Source organism: Apium graveolens, chromosome 5 (genome assembly GCF_009905375.1).
Source record: "Apium graveolens cultivar Ventura chromosome 5, ASM990537v1, whole genome shotgun sequence".
Taxonomy (NCBI): domain Eukaryota; kingdom Viridiplantae; phylum Streptophyta; class Magnoliopsida; order Apiales; family Apiaceae; genus Apium; species Apium graveolens.
The window spans coordinates 2,843,437-2,851,341 of NC_133651.1; the positions used below are offsets into that span (position 1 = coordinate 2,843,437).

The 7,905-nt window shown below is 31.1% G+C and overlaps 1 long non-coding RNA gene across 1 annotated transcript; it reads right to left on the reverse strand.

The window, feature by feature from the left end:
* Positions 1–286: 286 nt before the first annotated feature.
* Positions 287–768, reverse strand: LOC141659656 (uncharacterized). The gene is made up of 3 exons (XR_012549853.1): positions 647–768; positions 479–559; positions 287–386 (listed from the first exon to the last, which is right to left on the reverse strand). It is a non-coding gene; the product is annotated as an uncharacterized LOC141659656 (long non-coding RNA).
* Between the last annotated feature and the right edge of the window lie 7,137 nt (positions 769–7,905).

Sequence of the window (7,905 nt, forward strand, 5' to 3'; positions counted from 1 at the left end):
AGATTACTTAAACAGTCATTATGTTTACCTTAGAATTGTCCAGTATCATCTTGGTTGCAGTTTGGCCAACCATACGCTTCACAAGCTTATCCATTACTACAAAGTTAAAAGCCTCGTTCGAATCGCCAGCAAGAACAACAATCTTGTATCTGATTGGTTAGACGCAAAGAACAAAGATTAAACTCGGCATTAAAATAAATAACCTATGCATAATAATTTATCGTACTATACCTCTTCACAGGCACTAGCATAATATAACTACATTTTGAACATCTGTACCTTCTTTCATACTTGTACGCATCTTCCTCACATTTTATGCAGCTCAAATACCACCAGTTTTTGAATTCTTCTACAACGGATATTTTGACGAAGCACATAAAGGTTTTCTGCGTAATTCTCAGCATATCACTTACTTCAGTAATTATAGATTCTAACTTAGAAAAAAAGTAAAGTAAAACTGAAAACATAATTTTATCACCTCCAAGTCATCAGAATTTTAGCCAAATTAACATGTGAGTGTGAGGTAATCATCTTTTCTGGAACTCAATCACATACATAACTGTTACAAAAATTTCATAAATTAGTAGAGGATATAGTGTAAAATCAACTATTATAGGTTGTTTTATAAAAGCATAAAAATACTCACGTTCGGTGCATCTTCCAAAGTAATTTTGTTTTTTATTAAATCAACCAATTGATCTAGCTTCATTTTAAAAACACGGGCAACCACATCCGGAGCATCTGCAACATTAACGCCAACATTAACGCCAGGCATATGCTGGAGCATACTCTGAATTTCTGGCCATTTTAGTGTTGCAGCTCATTGTTAAGAAGAATGATGGATGACCAATACTACGACATAGAGCAAGAGAGTCCTTAAAATACTGTGACATATATCTCCGAGAACCAGTGAATATAGCAGGTAAAATTACATTTTTCCCGTGGCATGTCGTGTCAGAATCACCTTTTCTCAAGGAGTCACGTATGGAATTTTATAGATTAGATCAAATAATTTTTTGATTCCATTTAATCCATTCCAGGCGGTACTGTTCAACTGCGGTGAATGCATCAACAATATATTGTTACCATAAACGACCACTCAACTGAGGAGTTAATCTTATAGAATAAATTTTAAAATCTTATTAATACCAATCTACAATCTATATATAGGTATCTTCAATTTACATTCCTATATGAAAGTATAATAAAATTGACAAAAAATTTTATAACGTTTATAACAGTAATGTAGTACCTTCAGTTAGTCTGATGATGAGTTTGTAGGCATAATATTCCCGCATTGAAACATAACATCTCTGTTTTGATTCCTCTCCATCATCATCACCTTCAATAATTCTGGGAGGTGGACCACCATTTTTTCCCATTAATAGAATTTTCAAGTGAAATCCTTCATCACCATGAGGGAAAAGTAAATGATACTGTAAAGGCATGAAATGGGCATTAGTCTCGAAAATCCTCATAAGCTGTTTAGTTTTTGTCTGGACAACAATATCCCGGGTTCCACATGAGTCTTCTAGGTCACCAATAATCAAAGCACCAACCTTGTTAGAAGGTCTAACATTATTAAATCTACCATCCGCTTCTTTACATGAAACTAATTTCAGCTGAACTTCCTCAGGTTCATTGTTTTTGAACCGGTCTCTAGCTATACGAAAGCTATTAACCAATCGATTATTCTCATCAATCATCAAAAGAAGACCTTTTATAATGTCTGAATCTGTAGAATCGCTACCAGGAACCGCTCGCTTTCTATTTTCTATTTCATTCTCAATATCATATACGTACAACTGACAAAACTTTGGAGATTCACCAGGCGTCGGGCATATGCTTCCAATCAAATGATAATTTTGAACCACATAACTTGAAAATGTAAGGAGCTCCTCCTCTATTTATACTATTGACAATTTTACCTCCAACTGATGTAAAAGCAAACAGTGAGTTGTATATTCAGATCTTTATTTTATAATGCTGAGTTTTCTTTCCACCAGATAACAATTTAGTTGGTGACGCATGCTTGTTTGATTTGTTATTCCGTTCACTATTCCACATGAAGGCTTTACAGTATGGACAAAGTTTTTCAGGCTTTCCAAGATCCATATGTCTTTGCCATAGGTCTGTCAGAGATGATTAAAAAACACAATATAAAGGAATCAATATATTACATTCAATGCAGTTACAAAATCAGTTTCGCATCATACCGTTAGGGTGAAGATCAAATTCTTCGTCAGAATCATATCCTCCGAATTCCATTGGAATTTCTATTTTTTATTAATGGTAATGATCAGATATATGAAATTTAATTAAACAGATAATTGTATCAATGCATCACGTTTGTCATATGTTTACCTTCAGAATGATCCTCCACCTCCACATTATCAAAAAAACTCAAGATAATTGTGATCTTTTAGGTTATGCGTTATTTTAAAAGGTCTTTTTGATATTGACACAGAAGGACAGGTGTTATATGCATTCCATTGATTTTGACATAATAATATATTTAGTTCATATTTAATAAATTTTATGCTTTCATGAGACGATGTACCTGGATTTGTAGAAGCTGTAATTGTAGATGCCGGAAGTTGGAAATTAATCATATTCTGTCCCAACTGTTGTGTGCATTTTGGAACTGGTTTAGTTATATCTGCAGATTTTGGTATATCTGCAATTATTTAAGAAAACATAAGTATTCGGAAGTCACAATACAATTTAACAAGCCACCGTATTTACTGACTTTTACCTGGATTGTTAGAACGCGTTATTGAAGAAGTTGAAAGTTCAAAAATAATCTTACGTTTTCCCATATGTGTCATGGATTTTAGAGTTGGAACTTGTTCCTTCCTAAATTCTGGTAAATCTGCAAATTATATGATTACTTCAGATAGGATTAAATTCCGGTAAATCAACACCTTAAAACTAACAAATTTACATAGGATAAAATTGTTAAACCTTGCAAGTTCACATTCTGTAACCTCCTTGATAAAGGAGTGACTCCACTTGTAAATTGACCCACAAATGATGATTTATCTGCATGTTCAAGATGCTTTCAAATAATATCACAATTAAGATTATAGGAAATTAAATAAATAATATTTGTAAACACTGACCATATCCATATGAGAAATTAACTGATTTAAATGTAGCAAAATTTACAGGAGTATATGTGGTACCAGTCAATGGTGACGGCGTAAATCTACCTGGACCTGTAATTTTTTAGTTCCAAATTAGCTGTTGTGTTACTATACCACAAACAATTATTAAACGTAAGTTTGCAACTTCAGTAAATGCAAATGACTACCAAGTTTCGATGTGGGTGGTGATTAAAAATTATTAGATAAGGCACTGGAAGATATGCATCGCTCATTGTCAATTAAGTTACCCATTGGATTTGGAGGTAATCCTTCAAATGTACGTGGGACACGATTTATGTTGGATCCATGTGAGAAATCATTAAGATTCAATGTTGACAGGGGAACTCGTTTCTATGCTGCAGGAAAAATTAAAATAATTTTATCATGTGTATAGGACACATTGAATGGAAATAAACAATATAACAAATGGTTGCTTTTAATACACGTACGTTGATTCACTGTTGTAGAAACCTTGTTAGTATTGTTCACTACCGATTTTTGAGTAGTATGGGCAGTTGCAAATTTATCAATAGGATTCATGGGTATTCGATTTGTTCCTGCAAAAAATTAAGAATAATTTAGTAATATAAATGGAGAACACGACAGGACAAATTTATCTATGGATGTCTACCGTGCTTCGTTGCATCTGATGTAGCATCAGATCTTGCGCTTTTGACCACTAAACTTTGCTGTTTTGATTTCAAAAGCTGTGTGCCTGTCTGGTTGTTTAGTATTTCGGACACTAAATAGAACATACAATTAATCATATCATAAATTAATAATCTGAAATAACACAGAAAAAATAAATCAAAACACAAACCATGCTTTAGCGTTTCAGTATTGTCAAAAGATTGCCTAGCATTAATGTGTGCATTTTCATTCGCAAAACCTGATGAACCTGGTTCATGTAAAAACAACGATTTTTGGCTAGATTTGAATACAAAACATAATTTAATCATGTGAAATAAAACAGTAAAATGGTAATACAAACACATTACCATGCTTTAGAATTTCAGTAATGTCAGAAGATTGGCTAGTATTAATATGTGCATTTTTATCCGCAAAACCTGATGAACCTGGTACGTCCAAAAAACAAACGATTCTTTGCTATATGACATCCAATATACTAAGCACATAATACTTATTTGGAAAAACATAAAAAAATATTGTAAGACACACATACCTCTCATTGAATGTTCTGTAGAGTGAGAACTATTACTCGTAAACAGACTTCATTTTGAAAGAGAAGATAGTTGTTTTGTTGTATGTTTCAATCGTCGCTTATTATCTGTTGTTAAGATTTAGATCAACAAATAAACATGTTGTACCAGAGATATAATCTATGATTAACATGAACAAGATATGTATAATCTAACATGAACATGCTCTGTATAATAAAAACATCAGAATACTCATATTACCAGGTTCCAATGGAGGTGGAGATAGTGGCAAGGCCGTAGGTGGTTGTTTGGAAGCTGCAATTCATGAAATAAAGGAATGAGAAAACGTAATGTACATAGCCGATGAAGGAGGATGAGTTTCTAACCTGAATGATTTCCTGGTGTTCGATATGTGGATTCTTCATCCATTGGTTCTTTCATCATTAATCTTCAGGTTACAGAATGATCTATATGAAAATCATCGAGCCAAACAACATAATGAAGAACTTTGCAGTCCTTCGGCAGCCATCAATGGTAAATGAAATCAAGAAGGTGAGAAGAGAGTCAATCTGCAAAAATTATGTGTTTGAATTGTGGATCAGTTTTAAAAATTAAAAATTTGTTACAATCTGTTAGGTATATACTTAATTTTTACCCATGAATTTGATTTTTACCCATGGATAGTCCATAACTCGATCCGTTAACCCATTTTAAATGCTTCATTTACATATATGCCCATATTTTTAAAAAAGTTAAGTAGTAGATTTTAAATTTTTGGGTACAAAGATAATTTCATGGAATTCTTCACTAGCAGGAATTAAGAATAGTATATGTTGTTTATGGTGAGAAATGGACCAAAATGTAATTTTGGGTGTAAAATGGTCCAAAATATCAATTTTGGATATTATGGCCCTAAATGTCACTTAAAGACACTACATTGTTTAGTGTTTAGGCAAAAAGCCCAAAACAATAGACGATGCAGCGTCTTCTCTACTTTTTTTTAAAATTTGTCAAAGAACATAACGTTACTTTATGTAACGTTTTGTGATTTTGTGTTTTTTTATTTGGTACTCATTTTGGTATACTGCTTAGGGGCCCGAAAACATTACTTAATGTCACATTTTTGACATTTTTTCTATTAATTAATAACCTTTATTAATAATCGAAACCTCTTTTTAAGTGGTATTTGGTTTCACTTATTTTTTGATTTTACCACCTTTTAGTTTAACATTAATGATTCATGTTATAACTCTAAGTGTATTATTTTTATCCTCTTTGATTCCTATATAAATTATAATTCTAGATGTATTATTTTTATCCATTTTTTGAATTTTATAAGTCATGCTTATTTATTATTTTTATAGATTTGAATCTTATTTTTAATTCTGTTTTAAAATAAATAGGTTCATAAATTGGTCCAACTAAATAGTATTCGAAAAATGTAAACCACGACCAAGTAAACAGGTCATGTATTTTAATTGGAATTTTTTAATTTGTTGGTAAAATTCCATTTTAATAATACAACATGGATATTATAAAAACTGTATTTTGATTTTACCCATAAAAAATAATAAAATTGTTCAAACCGTAATATGATTACAATTCTATTTTCGTAAAATTCTAAATTATTTGTTGATAGGGTACTTGGTTTAATGTTAGTACGGTAACGCCGTATTTTGGTTTCACCCTAGATTTCTATCTTTCATGTACAGTTTTATGTTGGTTTTTAACAAAATATATATTGTTGGAATCATATAATAATTATGATATTTCTATTTTCCGTGAAATTCTTTTTAAATTTTTATTAAAATAATAAAATTTAATCATTTATATATTAGTAACCTTTATTAATAAGTGAAACACCTTTAAGTGGTACTTTTGGTTTCACTTTTTATGATTAATATTATAACCCTAAGTGTATTATTTTTATTCTTTTTGATTCCTATATGACTTATAATTCTATATCTATTATTTTTACTAGTTTTTCTTTATTAATAAACTTTTTAAGTGGTACTTCGGTTTCACTTATTTTTTTGGTTTTACCATCGTTTGGTTTCCCCTTTTATGATTCATGTTATAACACTAGGTATATTATTTTTATCCTTTTTGATTCCTATATAACTTATAATTCTATATATATTATTTTTACCCATTTTTCTTTATTAATAAACTCTTTAAGTGGTACTTTAGTTTCACTTATTTTTTGGTTCTCCCCCTTTTGGTTTCACTTTTTATGATTCATGTTATAACTTTAAGTGTATTATTTTTATTCTTTTTGATTCCTATATGACTTATAATTCTATATATATTATTTAATTCATTTTTATTTATTTATAAACTTTTTAAGTGATAATTTGGTTTCACTTATTTTTTGGTTCTACCACCTTTTGTTTTTACCTTTTATGATCATGTTATAACTATAAGTGTATTATTTTTATCCTTTTTGATTCCTATATGACTTATAATTCTATATGTATTATTTTTATCCATTTTTTATTAATAAAACGAAACCTATTTTTAAGTGGTACTTTGGTTTCACTTATTTTTTAGTTACACCGACTTTTGGTTTCACCTTCACTACAAGAAAAATGTTAATAGACATCACACATTAGACATCGGTCACTGATGCCACTGATGTCTAAAGGATAATAGACATCACCCCGCATTTATTCGATGTCTTTTTATTTTTAAGACATCGTTTATTTGAAAATCGATGTCTTAATTTCACATTTTAAAAAATGAACGCGCGACCTCCCAAATTCATTTCCCCCTTTAACCAAATTTTGACTCCCTCCCTACCCATTTTTCTTTTCCCCCTTTACATTCAGATGCATTAAATTAAATAACAACTAAAAACAAACACACTAATATCATCTCTCTCGATTCCCTCTCTCTCACAGCTAGCTCTCTCTCTCTCTCTCTCTCTCTCTCTTCTCTCTCTCTCTCTCTCTCTCTCTCTCTCTCTCTCTCTCTCTCGCTCTCGCTCTCTCTCAAATCTCACAATTAGAAACCCTAAATCTGGTCCTCTACTCACCCAATTACTCAAATCTGTTCTCTGGGCTTTTACCTCTCAAGTACTCATCCCAATTTGGCCATTTCAAACTCCAATTTGATGAGTGGATAAGGTCGGTTGGTTGACTGGATTGGTTATTTTGAACCCAAATTCAGTGAGTAACTATAGTAGATTACATTTATAAGCATATTTAAATTTTGGATTTTTTAATCAAAACCCTGATTTTTAAATTGGGGTTCTACTTGTAATGTATTGTATTTATTATAAGCATCATATTTTGAATAAGAAATTAATTTGTCAAGAACTTTAAATGCTTGTTGCTACCATTTCTCTTGTGGAATACTTTTTTATATTTTCACCCTATATCTTGCATTTTTGACTCTGCAATACCTTGTTATTCGATTGTACTTGTTTTCGTTTATCATGATCTCTTGATGTACATGCCCAGATGATGTTAACACTCATTTTATATGCTTCTCGTGTGTGGATCGTGAATCTCTCATTCTCTCCCCTTCTCTCTGAATCACACATCACTACAGACATGAATTTTTTTGAATATCTCCACAAACAATATAGTGCCTACTGC